The sequence below is a fragment of the Stenella coeruleoalba genome (genome assembly GCF_951394435.1).
Source record: "Stenella coeruleoalba genome assembly, chromosome: 3".
Classification (NCBI taxonomy): domain Eukaryota; kingdom Metazoa; phylum Chordata; class Mammalia; order Artiodactyla; family Delphinidae; genus Stenella; species Stenella coeruleoalba.
Genome location: NC_137148.1, coordinates 35,541,582 through 35,562,771, shown reverse-complemented (window position 1 = coordinate 35,562,771; position 21,190 = coordinate 35,541,582). Strand labels below are relative to the sequence as shown.

General features: G+C 41.8%; 1 long non-coding RNA gene across 1 annotated transcript in view; it reads left to right on the top strand.

Moving 5' to 3' along the window:
• The window catches only part of LOC307183624, a 64,022-nt gene that overhangs the window by 33,863 nt on the left and 8,969 nt on the right, over nucleotides 1-21,190 (top strand). The window contains exon 2 of the long non-coding RNA XR_013827540.1: nucleotides 2,817-2,907. This is a non-coding gene — a long non-coding RNA (uncharacterized lncRNA). The remainder of the gene's footprint in view (nucleotides 1-2,816; nucleotides 2,908-21,190) is intronic.

Sequence of the window (21,190 nt, the reverse complement as noted above, 5' to 3'; positions counted from 1 at the left end):
AGAAGCCCAGGGGATCTGCCAGTTCCCTGACCCCCTGTGGGAGCACCTGCCCGGCAAGAGTGGACAAGAAGTTTCATCCTAAATATTGTTGCTCATTCTCAAATTGAAACTCCACTGGTTTCAATTGCTATATTTAAAAAGGATAACCAACAAGGACCTACTGTACAGCACAAGGAACTCTGCTCAATGTTATGTGGTAGCCTGGATGGGAGGGGAGTCTGGGGGAGAATGGATACATGGATATGCATGGCTGAGTCACTTTGCTGTGCACCTGAAACTATCACAACATTGTTAATCGGATATACTCCAATAGAAGATAAAAAGTTAAAAAAAAAAACTCCACTGGGATTGTTAGGAAAAATTGAAATAAATTCTCAAATAGAGGGATGAAAAGAATTGTTCTTCATCAGAAAAGATTTGTTGATTTTTTTTAAATGCCAGCAAACTTGTGGCCAAAGCATCCAAAAAAGACTCCGAGAGTCCATGATTCTGATGTGATTTTTGTAAGAATTTGAAACTAAGTCATTTCGTTGCGATAGGAAGGTGGTTAACTGACCTTCTCTAAGAGTCAGCTCTTTAAGGAAAAGGGAGCTCACACCTATTTTGGCAACGTCCCTCCGTGCCTGAGACCCTGGGAAGGTGGGGAGGTTTCAATGAACTTTGTTGGCTCCCTTTGCAAAGCAAAACTGGACAGGGAAGGCGTTTGCAAGTTCCTTTCTGAACAGCAAGTAAGACAAAAAGATCAGAAAGTTCAGTTTGGAACATAGACTGTTCTAGTCTGACTTTGTTCTCAGAAGCTGCTGTGTTTCTGTTCACCTGACTGTGCTTTTTAAATGTGCACAAGAGAAAAGTGATCCGGCTGGGAGTGGGGAGGGGAAAGGAGCCCCAGGAGGAGGCAACAGTGTACACGCAGTTCAGCAGCTGAGCCAGCACGGCCAGGAGCATGAAGGGTGACAGCGTGGGTTCTCGGGGCAGATGAAGCCTCTGCTCAGCTTCCGTCCCGGCTGCTCCGTGTGAGGAGAGCTGTGGTTCCTCCTTGTCACCAGGGACGTGACAGGAACGAGGTGCTCTGTGTTTCCGAGGAAAGAGTTCAGTGAACCCATCTGCAGTTTGTCTTCTGCGGTTCCTTATCAAGCAGTCAAAGGCGGCGTGCTGAGAGTATGAGGCTTCCTGATTGTCTTTCCGTGACTGTGTAAATGGTACAAGTTTTCTGAAAACTGGAGGTTTAAAGGGCTGGTTTTATTAATGGAAAAACTGGCTGGAAGAATGCTTTTGGGGTTAAATGCCAAAACACAGCTTCCTTCTCTTTTCCCCTTTGAATGGAGTTGACCCATTTAGGTACTGAGAGTTGAAAAATGAGCCATTTGAAACTGCAGCTGGGCCTGCCAGAGAGGGAGGGCGGCTGGGAGGCCCTGGCTCTGGGTGCAGCAGCTGGGGGAGGGGGAGGGGGAGAAGCAGGGCACTAGCATCCTCCTGCCCAGATTTTCTTCACATGTAGTCCCACCGTTAGCACAGAGGAGGGAATCCCCTCCCCGCCTTCCTGTTTCTCTCCACACACATCCACACCATGATGCTGCTTCATGGTCCACGATGCCTGGATGCTGCTCCGCCATTAGTGTGAGCCTTGGGCAAGTTACGGAACTTCCTGTGAAAGGGAAGTCATAATAGTCTTTAGGCGTTCTGAGGATTCCTTGAGACAATGCATTGAAAGCTCTTAGAACTGTGTAGGAAACAGTAGGTTCTCAGCCAATGCCGATAGAAATCAGGGCTCCTTCTGCTGCGAAGCCCTTTTGATTTCCCCGAGGCCCTTTGATCACTGGCTTGAGGGTGAGGCGATCCTGGGTACAAACAGCTAACTGGGAAGTGGAGAAGAAGAATTTGTCAACAGAATCCTCTCCTTTCTGGAAGCTGGTGAGGTGGTCAGTGACAACAGCTGATTAGGAGACCATAGTAAGCACTGAGGATGTAGTGATAAGGGACCCTTGTTTCAATGTATGCTGTTGATCGTGCCACACAGAGGTGGTACTTAGGCCCACAGATCTGTAGAGGATGATAGGTAAGAAAGAAGTTACCTAGATGCAGAGAGAAGTACATATAATGAATAGCAGTAGACAGTGAGGGAATAGCTATAGAAGGTTAGGATTAGCACCAAAAATCGTGACTTGAGAAGACTTCATTTTGGCTTGACCTGAGGCTGTAGAAATGACTTTACTTCCCCCAGGAGAACTGGGAACTGAACAGAGTGAAACTGGGAAGAGTTGCAGGACTTTGTAGGGAGAGTTTTGAGATGGAAAGGGTTAAGGCCAGAGATCAGGCAGAGAAAATCATTGCTGTCACTTTCATCATCAATAGCAAATATTTGCTGACTCTCCGGACAATTTTTGTCTCATAAGCAACATACTCATGGACTTTGAAACCAAACTGTTTACATGGAACAACCCTACTTGTATAATGTGTTTAATTTTTCAGATCATAGTGAAAGCTTTTATATTCTAAGTGACTGACTGAGGGGATATGCATGATGAAACTGCACCGAAGAGAAAGGCATAGGAGAAATAGGGTAAAGGTTACAATGTTAGTGAGGTCCTGGCCCCCCAACATGAAATTCTCCTTTAGCCCCTATGGCAAAGATAGTGCAATGTGTTCACCAAACTGTATACATTCAATTCCTGAGCAAACAAGAAAATCACATTTCCCACCAGATGCTCTTGCATCTAGCTGGGACCACAAGACTAGTTCTGGACAATAGAATATTAGTAGAAGTGATACAGCCACTCACGTTTCCTAGATCTTCTACTCTTCTTTTTCCTTTCCAGGAGGCAGAGCCACAGATGGAAGGAGCCTGGATCCCTGAGTTAAAGCTTAGAAGAAATCCACCTGGGAGAGCCACCCAATGAACATCAGAATGTGAGTGGACTAGAAATAAAACAGCTGTGGCTTGATGAAGTTTTAGGGTTGGTTGTTGTAGAAGCTAGTGTTAATGATCCTCAGACAGCAAAAATAGCCAATATTGGAATCCTATTATTAGAGTAACCATGGTGTTTTGGAGCAATAATAATTTCTTTTGCCTTAAGATTTTGGGAGGTTCCTGTTAAAGTGCGAATATAGAAGTATACTATATTAAGTGATTGAAATTCATGATATTTGCTGCAGTCAGAGACACATGAAAAGGCACAGATTTGTTCATTTATTTATTCAGTATTGAACAGGTGCCTACTACGTCCTAGGCAATGGCTAGATGCTAGAGGTACTAACAGTTTTTCTGATTGGTCGTTTGTGAAGGGCTTGTTGATTGGGATAGAGATTTTTTAGATCTAAGTGAGAAACATCCACTCTCTGGGATGTCTCCTTCCTAGTTTTTGTTCCTCAATCACACCCAGGAAGGGCAAGGGAAGAGTTCCAAACTACAAGCATCTGAGCTTACCCTTTGTGGCACAAGTGGAGACAACTCCCTGGTAGAGAGGCCCTGGCCTGGGAGCAGGGAGGACAGGAAATTCTTGTGCACCCAAGTCGGTAGGAAAGGACTCATTTATGTTAAGATAGGCAAGATAGGAGCCGGGAGGACTTATAGGGAGCTTGGGATTCCTTGGAATTAGAATCTGTTAGAAGGTCTTGATGTCTAAAAATGATCATTGGTATTAAAATAAGCAAACAAAAGCAGTGCGATTCTTTTCCACCTATAGATATATGTCCTTTGGAATTCTTTCTGCTTTCTTAGTATGGTGGAGATTCTGAATAATGGGGTGAGGGGCTGAAGCAGAATTCTAAAATATCGTGTGAGCAATTTCCATATTTATAGAAAGAGATAAAAAAATCACCTAAGCATTGACATTTGTTTCACTTTTATGCATGAAGTCCTCCTTAAGAGAAGGATGAGTAGCCTTCTCTCAGTTATCAAAGATGAGACTCGAATGAGCTGATATCCTGAGAAAGGGGACAGAACGTTTTGTATCTGATGATACAAGCCCTTATCCAAGCCCTTCGCTTGGTAGGCAGAGTTCCGGAGAAGGGGAGACCAATTACATAAAGAGATCAGGCCTTCCTATGAGGAAGAAATGGGAATGCCCTGGACCTGCTAAAGGTAGATTAGAGAAACCTTTAGGCTGAACTGGAGTCTGCTGACAGGGAAGGACAGCATGGACCCTAAAGCAGACCTTACCAGGAGGACAAGGGATTCAAGACTCAGTGCAGGGGTCTAAGGATTTTGGGTAAAGACTGGTTTCAGGGCAGAGTGTGTTGAAGGCAGGAACCCCTCCTAGATGACACATTCACTCTGGCATGATTTCAAGCCTTTGCAGAAAAAGTGGCTAAGCATCAAAGGGTGGAAGAGCTGAAACCTTGGAACTATAACCCAGAGCAGGGACAAGCAATCGTTAGCTAGAGCAGGGCCAAGAGTGACAATGGTGCTAGGCGGCTGATGACAGCGTCCAGTTCCCTCTCTCCCTCTTTCATCATTGGATTCTTGGACACTCCTTGTGCTCTTGGACAGTAAGTGGTGTGTATTGTGAAACTGTGAGAGGGGGAGCAAGCAGTGCTTGAGAGGACATGGCAGACATGAAGGGTATGTGAAACTTGGAACAATTAAGTAAGAAAAAATCATCATCATATTTTCACTCACAATAGTTTGCAGGAGGTCGTATAGACCATGTCGGCCTTCAGTATATCTAAATGAAGAATGGGATGGAAATCGAGCCCCTAAGTACACACATGAAAGGAGTATAGGATTCGTAGCTGTGGTGAAACAGATAATTTCATGGGCGCAGAATTTGTGGCTGCCTTTTGAGCCTGGTCTGGCCTGAACATGTGACCAAGATGCATAATACATTAGCAGAACAATGAGATCTGTTCACATATCCAAGCTAGTTTTGAGTTCTGCAGAAACAGAAATCAAACTATCATCATTGCAGTACTGACTTAAAGGAGAACAGCAATTCATTTAAAACAGGTTCTTCAAAACTGGTTAACATACAGACTTCTTTTTAAGGGAAAATATTTTATAGATTTCCACCACTGACAAATTATCTTTACTATAATGATCTGGTCTTTCTCCCTTTCTTTCTTTCCTTTCTTTTCTTCTTTTATCTTGTGCTTGGGGCTCATTGAGATTCTTAAATCTTGAGTTTCTTTTTTTTTAAATCAAATTTGGAAAAATTTCAACCGTTATCTATTCCAATATTGTCTTCTATCACCACTCCACCCCAGTTAACCCAATAACATAAAATTATGTTGCTTGAAGTTGTTGCACAGGTCACTGACACTCTGTTTTATTTTTTTCAGTTTTTCCCCTTTCCCAGGGATTACTGTCCTGCACGACCTGGTGTCCAATGTCCGAAAATCATTGTTTTATGTATTTTTACCCTGTGTTTTAGTAGTTTCCGGCAGGAGGGTACTGCTGCTGGCTACTCCATCTTGGCTGGAAGGTGAATGAACCATCAAGAGCCACTTTCAAAACCTCTCTCAAAGAAAGGAAACCTTTCTCTCCCAGAAGCCTTCAGAAACCTTTCTCTCCCAGAAACCTTTCTCTCCCAGAAGGCTCCTCCTTCAGGTTCATTAATCATTCACGGTCATGTGTTCACCCCCGTAACTCTGGCGGCACGTGACTAGTTCTGTGCATACTGCTCACACAGTCCACCTGCTTCCAACCCTCCCTGGCCGCCAAAGTCCTGCCTTAGAGAAGCACAGTCTCATCACAGACCCTGTGAGAATTTTGTGCACCGGGAAAAGCCTGGCTACTTGAAGGGTACCCGTGGGACCAGCAGTATGGGTACCACCTGGAAGTCTGCTAGAAATGTAGAATATCAGGCCCTACCCCAGCCCACTCAATCAGAATCTGTATTTTCATAAGATACCTGCATGATTCATGTGCACGTGAAAGTTTGAAAAGTGCTGTGGTTAGATCTCGGTGTCCTTTGTGACTTCTCAGAGTCCTCTCCAGGGTAGTGGTTCTTTAACCCAACAGCAGGTGACCTGGGCAGTTTTGATCATTCCAGTGAGGTGTGTCTAACCATGTTAGCAACATTATGGCTGTTGTTAAGGTTGTGTTGTCAGCAAATGTGTCTTCCTCAAACTCTTCACAACTTGGATTCACAACTTGGGGTCATGCAGGAGGACTTACCTCTGAAGATCCCAGAAGCCTGGCTGCATTGGATAGGCACAGGCTAGACATGAATAGCCCGGGGGTGTGGCCTCGAATGCCAGAGGCACTGCACTTTGCTGTTCTACTGGGGTTAAATCAGGTGGCTATAAATCATGATGTCATTGTGATCGATACTTTCAGGATCTTCACAGATAACATACTTCTTCCTGTAACAGCTTAGGAATGTAGGCATTATCTTAGAGAATGATGATAGTGATGGGTCCAAAATTTGATTTTCAGCTTTCTCATTTATTAGTTGTAAGATATTGGACAAGAAGACTGATTTCTCTAGCCCTCACTTTCTTGTAAATTGAAGGGATTAGACTGCTATTAAAGGACTCATATCCCATTAAAAAACCAACCAACCAACTCTAGCCAGGCAGAGTTAGAGTGATACTCTCTTTACAACAGCTGTAAAGGTTGACTGTGCTCATGCAGAAGACACTTTGTATCAGTTTATGAAAACTGCCCAATTAGACCATGAAATGATAAACATAGACTGACAGAGACTTGGAAAGGACTTTGAAAGACTACTAAGATGATCCTTCCAGAAGCATCTAAGTGATAATCACAAAGGTCACTGTGACCTGGTGAGACAGGCTGTAACTATGAGCCTGACTCACGTGCTCAAAGTCCAGATGCCTCACAGGGACACATTGCTTACAGAAACAGAAAGGAACATATCATGTACTTCTGCTTCTGCAGGTGGTGAGGCCCTAGCTAGACAAATATGAGCTTCGCTGGTTCAGCTTCTTCTTTGTTTAGTGAAGGTTCAGCGATTGTGGCTTGATATGTGATCAAGCAAAACCTGTCAGTTAAAAGCACCAGAAGCTTCTTCTGTTTTTAAAAAAAAATTAATTGCAAAATATTTCAAAAATACAGAAAATAATAGATACTAACAAATACTAACATTTGGTCCTATTTCCTTTAGATCCTTTTCTCTATAGAAATTAATTACACCTACAGTTAGTCACACCCATTCCTATGTTCACTCTAAAACCATGATTTTGAAGTTCTCTGCCTTTAAAAGTAGAGATTGTGGGCTTCCCTGGTGGCGCAGTGGTTGAGAGTCCGCCTGCCGATGCAGGGGACACGGGTTCGTGCCCCGGTCCGGGAAGATCCCACATGCCGTGGAGCGGCTAGGCCCGTGAGCCATGGCCGCTGAGCCTGCGCGTCCGGAGCCTGTGCTCCGCAACGGGAGAGGCCACAACAGTGAGGCCCGTGTACCGCAAAAAAAAAAAAAAAAAAAAAAGTAGAGATTGTAATTTGATAGCGGTTACTGTTACAAAAAGAAACATACTCTAAAAAGTCAAAAATTGATATGCCTACACTATTTCTGAACAAAATAATGACTTTAGAATTCTTTAATTTAAATCACCTTCCCCTTCTTCTATTTTTTAAGTATCTTAGTTTTACTTCATTTAAATTCCTCTCTTCAGTTGTCATTATTATTGTTGTTATTTCAAACAGTGAATGAATATTTACCAAAGTATCAATATTTACCAAGTTCTTTGATCCATACCGGTTTTTGCTCTCCACTCATTCCTTTTCTGTTCAATTTCCTCTTTCTAAAGTACGTTCTTTAGTAGTTCTTTCAGGGACTGTTTGAAAACATACACGCTCAAACTTTATCTCTCCTCTTGAATGATACTAGCAGATATTTTTCCTCAGCACTTTCTATTATTTTGTGGTCTTTGTTTTTTCCTGTTGAGAAGTCTGCTTTAGTCTAATTGTTACTTTGTAGGTAATCTGGTTTTTTTTGTTCTGAATACTAAAATTTTCTTATTTTCAATGGTGTTCTGCAGTCTTACCCGGGTGAATCTAAGTGTGGCTTAATTTTTACTTGTTTAGCTTAGTATTCATTGTGATTCTTAAATCTGAACATTTAAGTCTTTCATTGATTCTGGAAAATTCTTATGTGACTGTTGCCTCTCCCCAGTAATTCTTTTCCTTCTTTTGTGACTTCTAGACATTGTCTGAACTCCTCTATCTCAGTAGTTAATTTTGTATACTTCCTGGAGAATACGGATTCTATCCAGTACAGACTCCCACTAATTGCTATCCCCAAGCTACAGATGTTTTAGTATATGTAATATATGCACCTCTTCTCATTTCGTTACCTCAATTTAACTTAGGTATCAAGACACAGGTTTTGGTGTGAAAGTCAAGTTCATATCTGTGTTCCATTTTTACTAGGTGTTATTTTTTTTTAATTTTTAAAAATTTCATTATTTTGTTTTTTGCTGTACGCGGGCCTCTCACTGTTGTGGCCTCCCCTGCTGCAGAGCACAGGCTCTGGACGCACAGGCTCAGCGGCCATGGCTCACGGGCCCAGCCGCTCCGCGGCATGTGGGATCTTCCCCGACCGGGGCACGAACCCGCGTCCCCTGCATCGGCAGGCGGACTCTCAACCACTGTGCCACCAGGGAAGCCCTAGGTGTTATTTAACAATTTCCAAACCTCAGTTTTAGATTTGAACAGAGGTGCTCAATGGAGATAAAAAGTATGTACTTCTTAACGTTGTTGTGAGGCTAACATAAGATAACATGCGTAGTACTTAGGCTGGTGCCTGGCATAGTAAGCGTTTAATAAAATGGAATAATTTAAAAATTCTCATCATATCACCTGCTCAAGGCAAATCCCTACACCTGTGTTTGGTGTCCATCTCCTCTGCAATTTGCAATATTCTCTTTTTCTCTAGTATTTTCAGCTTCTTCACCTCTACTAGATCCCACCTCACAGACTATAAAAATACCCAGGTTTCTTTACTTCCAAAATAACGAGTTCTGTCTCCATCCTGAGATCTCCCTCCAGTTACCACCCTTTTATCTTCCTTTCTCCGAAAGGACTTCTGCTACATTCTGCAAATTATCCTTCCCAAATCACTTTTTTTTTTTTTTTTTTTTTTTTGCGGTACGCGGGCTTCTCACTGTTGTGGCCTCTCCCGTTGCGGAACACAGGCTCTGGACTTGCAGGCTCAGCGGCTGTGGCTCACGGGCCCAGCCACTCTGCAACATGTGGGATCTTCCCGGACCGGGGCACGAACCCACTTCCCCTGCATTGGCAGGCAGACTCTCAACCACTGCACCACCAGGGAAGCCCCCAAATCACTTTTCAACCAACTTTTTGTCTTTTTTCACAAGCTTAGCTGTGGGTTGTAAAATTCTGTATTTTTTTTTAAGTCTCACTTTTGCACATAGTCAGCCACTTTAATTATGATGATAGAGATAATAACTGTTTTGAGACTTTGCTTTTTTCTGGGCATCAGGCTAAGTGCTTCATTACCATTGTCCCATTTAATCCTCATAGCAATACTTTGAGGCAGGAACAATTATTATTCCTGTTCTACAGATGTTGAACTTGAGATTTAGAGAAACTGAACAACTCGCCGGAGTCATGTTGCTAGTAAGTGAGGAGCTGGGACTTGAAGCCAAGGTTCCTTGAAACCAACTAATTGGAATCACTAGATGAAGCCAACTGTGATGCCTGCCCTACTTTTAGGATTCCAGCTACATCATCCAATCACAGTCCTTAGTGTTTAAGCCTGTCAGGTTTTCTGATATTTGTAGCCTGTAGTGTCCTGTAGTTGACCTAGGCTACCATGCTCTAAGTCCTTGAAGGGCTGGGTCTCTGGTTTGCTTCTTTATTGTTAATTTGTAATACCTAGCACAATGACTGGAACACAGTAGGTATTTGAATTTATCTTGAATGAAAGAAGAAAGTTTTTATTCTTTACCATTTCAGCACATTTCATCAGAACTATTCCATTCGTTTGAACATTTAATCCAATGATTCTTACTTGAGCAAAGAGGTGGCAGAGCCCCTCTGAGAAGAGGGGCTCATGTCTGGATCACCTGGGAGAACTTTTCAAACCTATTTAGTTTTCCACTGCCATTTTGATTCTCCCCTCTGTGGGGCATGTTCTCCAAGTGTACTGACTGAGCCACTGAAAGAAATGTGTTATAAATCTCCTGTGTGTTAGGAGGGCAAAAAACTTTAGAACCCCTGAAAATCGGGTATTGTGTATTCCTGTTTCCATGCACACAAATTTTGTTGTTTCAAACAGATTGTAAGAGCTTATCAGGAATTCCTTCTTCATCTTGGAGAGGTTAGACTCACAGAAAGTAAGAACTGGAAGGGACCTAATATTATAAGAGCTTATCAGGAATTCCTTCTTCATCTTGGAGATGTTAGACTCATAGAAAGTAAGAACTAGAAGGAACCTAATATTATCTGATACACTTTTCATATTTCAGTGGTAAGGAATCTGAGGCCTTGAGAATTTAAGCAATGCTCCCATAGTTGGATCCTTTGCAATGGCCAGCAAAGTGTTAGGCACATAAAAATGTGCTCAATAAATACTCATTATGTGGATGAAAAAATTAGAAATAAAAATCAGATTGACATCAAAGTTGTCCTGCTTTTCTACTCTGCCTCGGAGCAAAAATGCTCTCTATTTTAACCACGTCCAATCACAAATGCCCAGTCAGAAAACTATTAATTGGACCCATCCTGTCTCTGCTATTCTCTCTCGTCCTTGAGTTCTTGGGGTATTATTGTAAGATATACTGTATGATCTAGTGCTTATTGTTTTTAATATTTTTCTGCACATTTTTAATATCTTTCTGCATTTTGTCTTCTGCACATTAAATGCTCTGAGAGTATCTTACTTTGTGTTGCTTTGTCTCCCTTCACCACACCCAACCCTGGAACAGCTGGGATTCTAATAATGGTTAACTAAGTTATTCTTCATTGATCACTGATCGATTAACTGATGCCTAACGTCTGAGTAAAGTTGTTATACAGGTAACATTTACCTTTTTTGAATTGAATACTGTCATGTGACGTAGTTTTAAAAGTAAATGAGTGAGTGAAGGTTAAATTCTCTTTTAAGTGTAACTGTAGCAAAAAGCACATCGTGCTGACTTGTTCTTAGAAACTCAGAAGTACATATTTTGAGTGTAGCTTCCTGGTATTTACAAACACGTGATCTTGGTTTGCAAAGATTAGCACATTTGAGAACGATGTATTATTTACTTATTGCACAATCACAAATCCACAGCCTTGTGAATGTTAATATTTTCTGGGAATGATAATAGACTTTGGAAAGATAGCAGCTGCAAAAATAGTCAGAAGTTATCCACAGTTTTGGAGCCTGAATTCTCTCGCACAGGAAAAGACCAACACGAAGAGCCCAGAGTGGCAATAAATTAGCCTGGGAGTCAGGAGATTAAGAGTTCTAGTTCTGCTCTGGTTCAAGCCAGCTGTGAGACCTTGGATAAGCCTATAAATCTTGCTGGGCCTATAGCTTCTCATCTCTGAAACCAGAGGCTTGAATTTCAGGTGATTGGTAATGTCTCTTCCAGTTCTAACATTCTCTGATTTATTTGAATCAACAGCCATTGTGATAGGAAGAACATGTAATGGTGATAGTGTTAGCACTGGAAAGATGGGTTGTAGAATGGAGAGGAATAAACTCGTGCTCTTTTGATAGAGGAGGGTCTTAATCCTTCAACCTAAAAGTTTGAATTTCACAGCATCTGAACGGAATATTTATGTGGTTATTTCACTGTTTAAAATGATTTTGAAGTCCATAGATACGTCCAGCTAAACATTAAATGAGTGAGACCAAGTTATAACTGGATGAGTTTCATAGAGCTGGGAACTTTTCCAACTAATTCTCCATTAGTTGTTTTGTATTCCGGGACCACAAAGACCACATCTTCATGGTCTCCATCACCAAAACTTTGTAATCATTTCTGCAAAGGTATCACCCAATTCAGCCAAAAGTCCACTTGATGTGGAGGGCAGTGTGTGGCTAAGAATAACTGTGGCTTTGTGAAGCCTAGTCTGGCTGACGACTCACACGCCTTTTTTCCTTTTTTTGAGGTTGTGGTTGGTTGCTCTTTCTCTGCCTACCTCTGAGGGTCCTGGGTCAGGATCGTGTGATGAGCGAGCTTGTGAGCTCTTTTCGTTAAAAGATATTGAGACGTACTCTGGCTGAGCGATGGAGGTTTGGAGCGAGGATAAGCTACATATAGGGAGGACAGACTTCTAAAGTGGCTCCACAGAATATTCATGGAAACCCAGGAACGGCTGGGGTGACAGGTTTCAGGGAAAGAAGAACAACAGGATTTGGGAGGCAGAAGAGCCGACAGAGATCTGATAACTGAGCTGCCTTGCTGAATCCTCAGCACTGGAGTTTGTGCCCTTCACTGGAGCATCCCCATCGTGTGACTGGGTCATGTTCTTATCTTTGCTTCTCTTTGTGTGTGGTCGCTTCTCCTCTCAAAACAACTTCCTCAGGCTGTTCTTATTTCCCAAGGCAAATTCCTGAGACAGAATCTACCCATCTAACTGATAATCAGCATCTCTGTTTTGGGCCGTGTGCAGAAAAGAGTTAACACAGCAGGCCTGAGACTGCTCTCTTTGGAAAGGCCTGCTTGCAAGATTGGCCTTTGGCTGGTATGTGGGTGTTTCTGCCGTTCTCAAAACTGAGAAGGGTGGTTCTCTGTGCCTAGACTGTGTGCAAACGAGGATATTTATGCTGAGCACCTGCTTTCCTTCTGGGAGTCTGGAATTTTGATGCATGCTAGGCAGAGAGTGCAGATGTGACCAGTCCCCAGTAAACATGTTGAATGCTCTGTCTCTACTGGGCTTTCCTGGAAGAAACATTGCACACATATTACTACATTTCTTCATTGCTGGAGAAAGTAATGTGTTCAAGTTTGTCCCTTCATAGAAAGAGAGCATAGGAAGCCTGTGCATGGATTTCTCTAGATTCTGCCTGTCTTTTTCCATTAGGATCTGGCTGTGTATCCTTACTCCATCACTGTAATAAATCTTAACCATGAGTCCAACTATGTGATGAGTCCCTGTAGCACATCTCTGAATATGGGGATTGCCTTGGAGATCCCAACACAGGCCACCTCAGAGGACCCAGGCCAACTTAGGTCTTGGCTGTCCTTGGGTTAAGAGTTCGACATTGGTCCCATTAATTAATTGCATATGGGGGAGGGGGGGTGGAGTCGTGCTTGATCTCTCCAGCTTATGGAATGGTCTGAAGCAGTGGTTCTCAACCCAGGCTGCAAAACAGAATCTTCTGTGATGACTTAGAAATTAGACCCCATCCAGGATTAATCGGAACCCTGCAATTAGAATCTGTGGGGTGAGCCTGGATAGTGGCATGTTTTAAAAGCTCTCCAGTGATTCTGCTGTGCAGCCAGAGCTGGGACTGCTGGCCTGGAGCAGTTTGCCTCCACAGGGCTCCAAGTGGCGGTTTCCTTTGGAAGGTGACTGTAGGCCTGGGAGGTATTGGCCAGCACAGTGCTCATTTTTCACATGAAGAAATGAAGACCCCGTGTCTTCAGGCATCCCCCCAAAATGGGTGGAATTGCTTAGCTGTAATTGGGAATTGTGTCATTTTAGGGGTTCTGCTGAGGCATCTTTATAGCATAAAGTTTATGTTGGTGACCTTCTGTGCTTCCAAACTCTGGCAGAAAAACCAGCAGAAAAAAAGATTAAAATGTACATAGCCAGCTGCAGCAATGTATTGCCATTGACACACAGTCCTGAATATGGACTGCCACAAAATCGCTCTCTTATGAAATAAACAGTCACATGTGTTTCTCAGGGTGATTCCAAGATCCGTGTTAAATTGTTTTTCTTGATTAGAGAGATTCTCACTTTGTCTTTAGAAAAGCTGGTGGTCAGGAAAGCCCCAGTGGGTGGTATTATAGTGACCCTTCCGTTCCTGTGCAGGGAGCCCAGCAGCTGACCTTGGAGTACGGCGGGGTGGGTTCCTCACAGCCTCCAGCGCCAAAGCTGCTGCACGAACAAGCTCCAGCTCCCTGGAGCAGCCTTCATTCGGTACATCCGCCTTAATGCAATGTCCTGCTCACGCTGGACGCCTGGCAAATATTTGTTGAGTTGACCTGAGGTGATAATGGAACTACTGGAAGAAAGAACTGCTGCTAACAGGTGGGAGCTCACCGCCCTCCCTCCCTGTTTTCCGTAGAGCCCAAGGCTCTTCCATAAAGTGCCACTTTATGGATAAAAGCAGTTCTTTTCTATATGGAAGCAGCCTTGGACTGCATGTCCTTAGGAAATATCCTGATGCCAGGTTAGGATGGAGTGTTTTCTTCGTGATAGCTATAGAGTATTTGTAAGAGACCTTGAGTACCTATGGCGCCGTCCCATCCCCCTGCACGGCTTCCGATGACCCTTGCACAGTTGGAGATAAACAGGACTTAACTTCAGCCTCCAGCCTCCGCTTTGGAATTGATATCTTTCTTACCCACACATGCTGTGTATTCTCTCAAGCTGTTTACCTTTCCCCTGCTTTAGGAAGGGGCTTGAAACTCATTCATTCTAAGAACTTTGGGTTTAAATACCGTCCTGAGTTTTTGCACTTTAAGAACCTCAGTGAGCAAAGCTTCAGGTGGAGGAGGTCGCTTTTGGGGGTAGTGGTGGTACAGGGGCACTGAGGTGGTGACTTCCGGTACCCTTGGCAGTCCGGCTGGAGTCCCCTCCTGTAGGCTATAGGCTGACCGCATCATGGGGTGGCCTGGCTCTGACTCAAGACATGTGGGCCTGGGGCATCCTGACCCTTAGAACCACTGCTAAGAGCACCAGCGGAGGAAACCCCTGTTCTGCCACCACCATGTCGTCTCCAAAGCATTTCGTTTCGCCATTCCATTTTGTTTCCCTTTCTGCAAGCTAACCAAGGCATCTGGCAGCTGCAGTGCAGAGTCAGCAGGAACAGTTCTGTTTTCTCTTTGCCACTGGCACCGTCTCAAACTTGAACGAGTTCTCAATCCCCAACAGTGCTTTTGGAAGTCTTCCTAACACAAGGAGGCTGCTAAAAGACCAAGAGTCTTAAAGCGGCATGAATTCTACACCAAGAGGCCTGAAGAAAGGTATTCAAATGAAAACACCATGAAACCAGAAAACAATATATATATATATATATATATTTTTTTTTTTTTTTTGCGGTACGCGGGCCTCGCACTGCTGTGGCCTCTCCCATTGCGGAGCACAGGCTCTGGACGCGCAGGCTCAGCGGCCATGGCTCACGGGCCCAGCCGCTCCACGGCATGTGGGATCCTCCCGGACCGGGGCACGAACCCGTGTCCCCTGCATCGGCAGGCGGACTCGCAACCACTGCGCCACCAGGGAAGCCCGAAAACAATATTCTTATATGTGGGGTGCTTAAATACCCAGAAACAGAATTTCATAAACAGCTAGTAATGAAACTATACCAAGCATGAAAAAAAAAAGCAGACTGTAAAAATAGCATGTGCAGAATGACTTGTTATAGTAAAATGCAGGCTATATAAAATATACAGACCATTTATTGTTTGTTTACTATGTGCCAGGCACTTTGTTAAGTGCTTATATACTGTACTTTATTATATATTGTACAACTGACAAAAACCCAGGAAGGCAGTTCTTATTATCCCTGTTTTATAGATGAGAAAATGGAAGCTCATGAAGGTTCCAGCTTGCCCAAACTTGACCAAAGTCCTGTGGGAAAAGTCCATGCTCCATCAGAATATTTTGAACCATTACTATATATATCTGCAAGGATAAATCATTGGTGATAAATCATAATATTGATTGATAAAGGAGGAATGATTTTTATTTTCTTCATTTTGCTTATGTATATTTTCTAATTTATCTCCAATGAACATCTTTTCTTAACAGAAAGTTTTTTTTTAAATGAATAACTTATACCAAATACCGAATAGTTTATAGATGAGTTAAATATATTTACTGTGAAAGGATGATTAAAAATTTTTGGGAGAATTCTCTTTATTCCTTTCATGAAACTATAAAGACTTCTAGTTATTAGTTTGCTAGGGCTTCCATAACAACGTACCACACAGGCTGGGTGCCTTAAACAATAGAAATTTATTTTCCCGCAGTTCTGGAAGCTGGAAGTCTGAGATCAGCGTATTGGCAGGGTTGGTTTCTTCTGAGGGTCATTGTCTTTGGCTAACAGATGGCAGTCTTCTTCCTGTGTCTTCACGTGGTCTTTCCCCTGTGTGCGTGTGTCATAATCTCCTCTTCTTATAAGGACACCAGTCATACTGAATTAGTACCCGTCACCCACATCACCTCATTTTACTTTAACTATCCCTTTAAAGGCCCTGTCTTCCAACACAGCCACATTCTGTGGTACTGGAGGTTAGGACTTCAACATATGAATTTTGGGGTTACACAGTTCCACTTGTAACAACTTCCATGATAGAAATGTTTGACCTAAATAACTCAAGAAATTAAATTAACACCAGTGATGAAAACAACATTAGCCGAAGTTTGAGGGTATCCTGTGTCTTTTACTCAAATACTTCATTTGTGAAATAATATTTTTAGAGTAAACCTTATAAGACTTTCCCAAAGACTCCAAAAAGAACCAAAGAAAGGTCTAATGATGATAATACAGATGTGCAATTGTCATACAATAGGAATTCAAACTCCTACAACAATCATCATTAAATCATCTTTATTAGTGGTCTGAACTTGTGACTCTGAAATTTCTCTCTTCCACATTTCATGAGACATATGCATCATTTTAGCTATGTTTCTAACCTCCAAGTGATGAGACATAAATTCTCAGGCTGCTGTATCTGAAAATGCCTTTTGTGCATTTTGTTTTCCCCTAGTCGTTTGCAGTGATGAATGGTTCATTCAAGCTCAGGAACAATGGAACAGTATAGCAATGACCTCAGAGATGGTACAAACTGAAGGGAAGAAATTCCACTCCCTGCCCCCATCTTTGACAAGATCAACAAATTGTGTATACAGTATTAGGACCAGGCAGAGGATGGGCTCTTTCTCCAGAGTCCCTGATGCTGGTGGTGACTGGCCAGAAAGGAAACTCTGAGTGAACCTTGTTCTTTTTCCCCTGTTGCTTTTCCTCATGCCTTTTCCACTAGCTTGTACACTCTCAGAGGTCTAGACCTGCTTCCTACCTGCCACCATCCACTTCACTCTCTGGCTTTTCCTATCGCCATCTCTGCCTGCCAGTTGAGTACTGTCTATCCAGCAAGGTCTGGTCAAGAACCTCTTTGGGAATTCATTTCTTTGGGAATGCCTTCCTGGACTGGACCTTCAATATTACTGCCTTTCTTAGATATTTGTAGACTTGTCTAGAACGTAGCTCCTTGAAGACAAGGAGCTCTTCTTGTCCCTAATATGACTTTATCTTAGTAATGCTCAATAAATAGGTACTAAGAGAATGAATAAATGAGTGAGCCTCAGATAATGGGGCCTTTGCTTTTGGCAAAGTTTCTGTATTAGAAATATATTGCTATATAACAAATGACCCCAAAACTTGGTCACTTAACATAACAAACATTTATTTTTTCTCAGTTTCTGGAGTTAGGAATCTGGGAACAGTTTATGTGAATACCTCTCCCTCAAGGTCTCTCTCAAGGTTGCAGTCAAAGTGACAGCTGGGGCTGCAGCCTCATCTGAAAGTTCAACAGGGGGAGGATCTGGTCCCAAGCTGGCTCATGCAGTTGTTGGCAGGATTCATTTCTTCACTGGCCATTGCACTGAGGGTCTCCCCCAGTTTCTTGCTACATGGACTTTTCCACAGGAAAGCTCGCAGCATATCAGCTGGCTTCCCTCAGAGCTAGGGAACCAGTGAGAGAGGGAAGAAAGATGGAAACCAGAGTCTTTTTGTAACCTAACATTGGAAGTAACATCCCATCACTTTTGCCATATTTTATCCCTGTCCCACCAGCACTCAAGGAAAGGTAAATTACACAAGGCCATGAGATCCAGGAGGAAGGGATCATTGGGGCCTGCTTAGCAGCTGCCTGTCCCAGTTCCACTCTCAACAGGCATTTTTACTTGCTGCACTTGGTACTTTTCCCTCTAGGCAGTGAGTTTTAACCCCATAAAACAGGCTTCTGGGGGACCCAGCTCCGGGCTAGGTTTATAAATGCAAAGTCTGAATGAATGACTGTTCCTTTAATTTAAAAAGGCCTCAGAAAGATCCAGACATTTGCTCCTGCTCCTCTTTCATTTTCGTGGCATTGACTGGGCCTTATCTTGAGTGATTGGCCTGGATTTTTCGCTTTCTTTACTCTTTACAGAATTATAGGCCGAACTATAATTCTGGGTTTCTTGTTGATCCATTACCCTTGTAGGATTTCTCCCACCATGTCACTATGAAGGCCATTATGGTTTCAAACTGACCAAACTTTTAAAGTCCATCCAGAAACCAAAAGGAGAAAACTTTGATTTTGTAGAATGCCATTGCATGATCTTGATTTAGGTTGAGAGGATTTTTAGAGTCGGGGTAAGAAATACTTATGCTCCAAATATCAAATTACGACCACCAGTTGTTAATTCAAAACTGAACAGGGTCTGCCATATTAAACATGTAATATTCCATTAATGTAGACAGTTAGCAGCTCTTACAAAAGGACCAAAAGTACTAGAACTGGACGTTGAAGACTTGGCTCTTAAACTTGCTGTGTGATGTTAGGAGAATCATTGAAACTTCTGCCTTGGAGTCCCTATATAAAGTGAAGCTAATAATAGTGAGCTTACAGTATATAATTTATATCCACCAACAGTTTAAAAAAACTGCTTTCCGTCATCACAATTGGATAATCTATTTTTAAAAGATGACAATCATGTTGACTTTTTTGATATATGAAACTAGTGGCATGAACTAATGTTTTTTATTTTTAAATTTTATTTTATTAAACTATAGTTGATTTACGTGTTAATTTCTTCTGTACAGCAAAGTGATTCAGTTATACACACACACACACACACACACACACATATAGTTCTCTGTGCTATAGAGTAGGACCTTGCTGTTTATAATGTTAAGTTTTTGAAAAAGTTAATCAAAATATGGAGAGGCCCATGCTACTAATGGTTAAGAACAGAGTCTACAGAGCACAACTTTCAAGTTTGAGCCAACTTTCTAGTTGTATAACTTTGGGCAAATTACTCAAACCCTCTAGGCTTCAATTTTTCTCACCTGTAAAATGGGATAGTAATAGTAACTTTCTCATATGATCAATAGAGGTTAAATAAGTCAGATATAAAGTGCTTAAAATGGTAACTGGTACATAGTAAGTTCTCAATAAAAATTAATTTTCTTATGTGCATATGAATTACAACAATATGTGAGTGCAAGCCTTTAGGCAAACAATAGAAGTAAATTTGGAGGGGCTATAGTTAGGCTATATGTCATTTGTGCTTTTTAATTTTCTGTAATATTAATAGCTAACACATATTATACACATGTAAAGGTAAGACATTATCTAATTCTCATGTCAATCTTGTGAAGTAGTTACTATTCCCATTTTCAGGGTGTAGAAACAGACAGAGGTTAAATTGTCATTTTGCCAATAGCAATGTGGAAGGGATGGAACCCAAACATTGGTTTGGACTCAGAATATGTGTTTTTAATGTATTTGCTATGTTGCCTTGTATAATGATGCAATTTAGTAATATTAATGAACAAATTGTTATTGAGTGTTTGCTATGTGCCAGCCACTTTCCTAGGTACTGAGGCTGCAGAAGTAAATAAGACGGCCATGATCCCTGATTTTAGTGGGGAGACAGATAATAAACAAACACATAAATAAATACCTAGAAAAATCCAGAGTATGAGCTGTCCCATGGATTAAAATAAGATGGGGTGATGGGTAACTGGACAGTTATTTATTTATTTTTTGTATATGTTTAAGTTTATTTTTTAAATTTATTGAAGTATAGTTGATTTACAATGTTGTGTTAATTTTCTGCTGTACAGCAAAGTGATTCACATATATATATATACACACACATATTCAGATATATATATGTGTATATATATATCCACACACATATATTCAGATATATAGGTGTGTGTGTGTGTATATATATCCTTTTTATATTTTTTCCATTATGGTTTATCACAGAATTTTCAATATAGTTCCCTATGTGCTATACAGTAGGACCTTGTTGTTTATCCATTCTGTATATAAAATCTTACATCTGCTACCCCTAAACTCCCACTCCAACCCCCCTGCCTTTGGCAACCACAAGTCTGTTCTCTACGTCTGAGTGTGTTTCTGTTTCATAGATAAGTTCATTTGTGTCATATTTTAGGTTCCACATTTAAGTGATATCATAGGGTATTTGTCCTTCTCTGTCTGACTTCCTTCACTTAGTATGATCATCTTTAGGTCCATCCATGTTGCTGCAAATGGCATTATTTTGTTCTTTTTTGTGGCTGAGTAATATTCCATTGTATATATGCACCACTTCTTTATCCACTCATCTGTCAGTGGATATTTGTTCCCATGTCTTGGCTATTGTAAATAATGCTGCTGTGAATATAGGGGCGCATGTATCTTTTTGAGTTATAGTTTTGTCTGGATATAATATAAAATTTACCATTTTAATCACGTTTAAATGTACAGTTCAGTATTGTTAAGTATATTCACATTGTTGTGACCCACAACACATATTTTGCAGGAGTTTGCAGGATGGGAATTCTAACCTGATTGCTCACAACAAGGCCTTCACCCGTGGGGACTCAGATCTCAGAACTCATGAGACATTTGCCCTGGTGGCACCCTAGTGAAATCAGAGATGCTGGACATACCACTGCAAACCCCAATATGTAGCAGTGTGTGGCTACTTAATTGATGCTCAGCTATTTAGAAACATATAAGTGAATGAAGGAATACAGCCAGTTTTTTTGCTAAGCAACGTTTACCATTGTATATAGACTCAGCTCTTGTGGTATCAGTATTGGACTACATGATATTTTGTGTGTAGGTACAAAATGGCCAATGTGCATCCTCCAAGGGCTTAGGAATGCCAGAGAAATTGATTGCAAGGCTGTTTGCTGGACTTTTCTTCAGAAAAAAAGGAACGTATTGTTTTCTTTCCCTATAGGCCTCTAACTGCTAGGCATAAATTTCTTCTCAGACTTTCTGGAAAACCTCGCCCTTGGACTAAGATGAAAAAAAAGAAAACTCCAGGCTTTTCTTGGAGTAAATGCAAGTAAGATTTTGACTGAACTCTTCA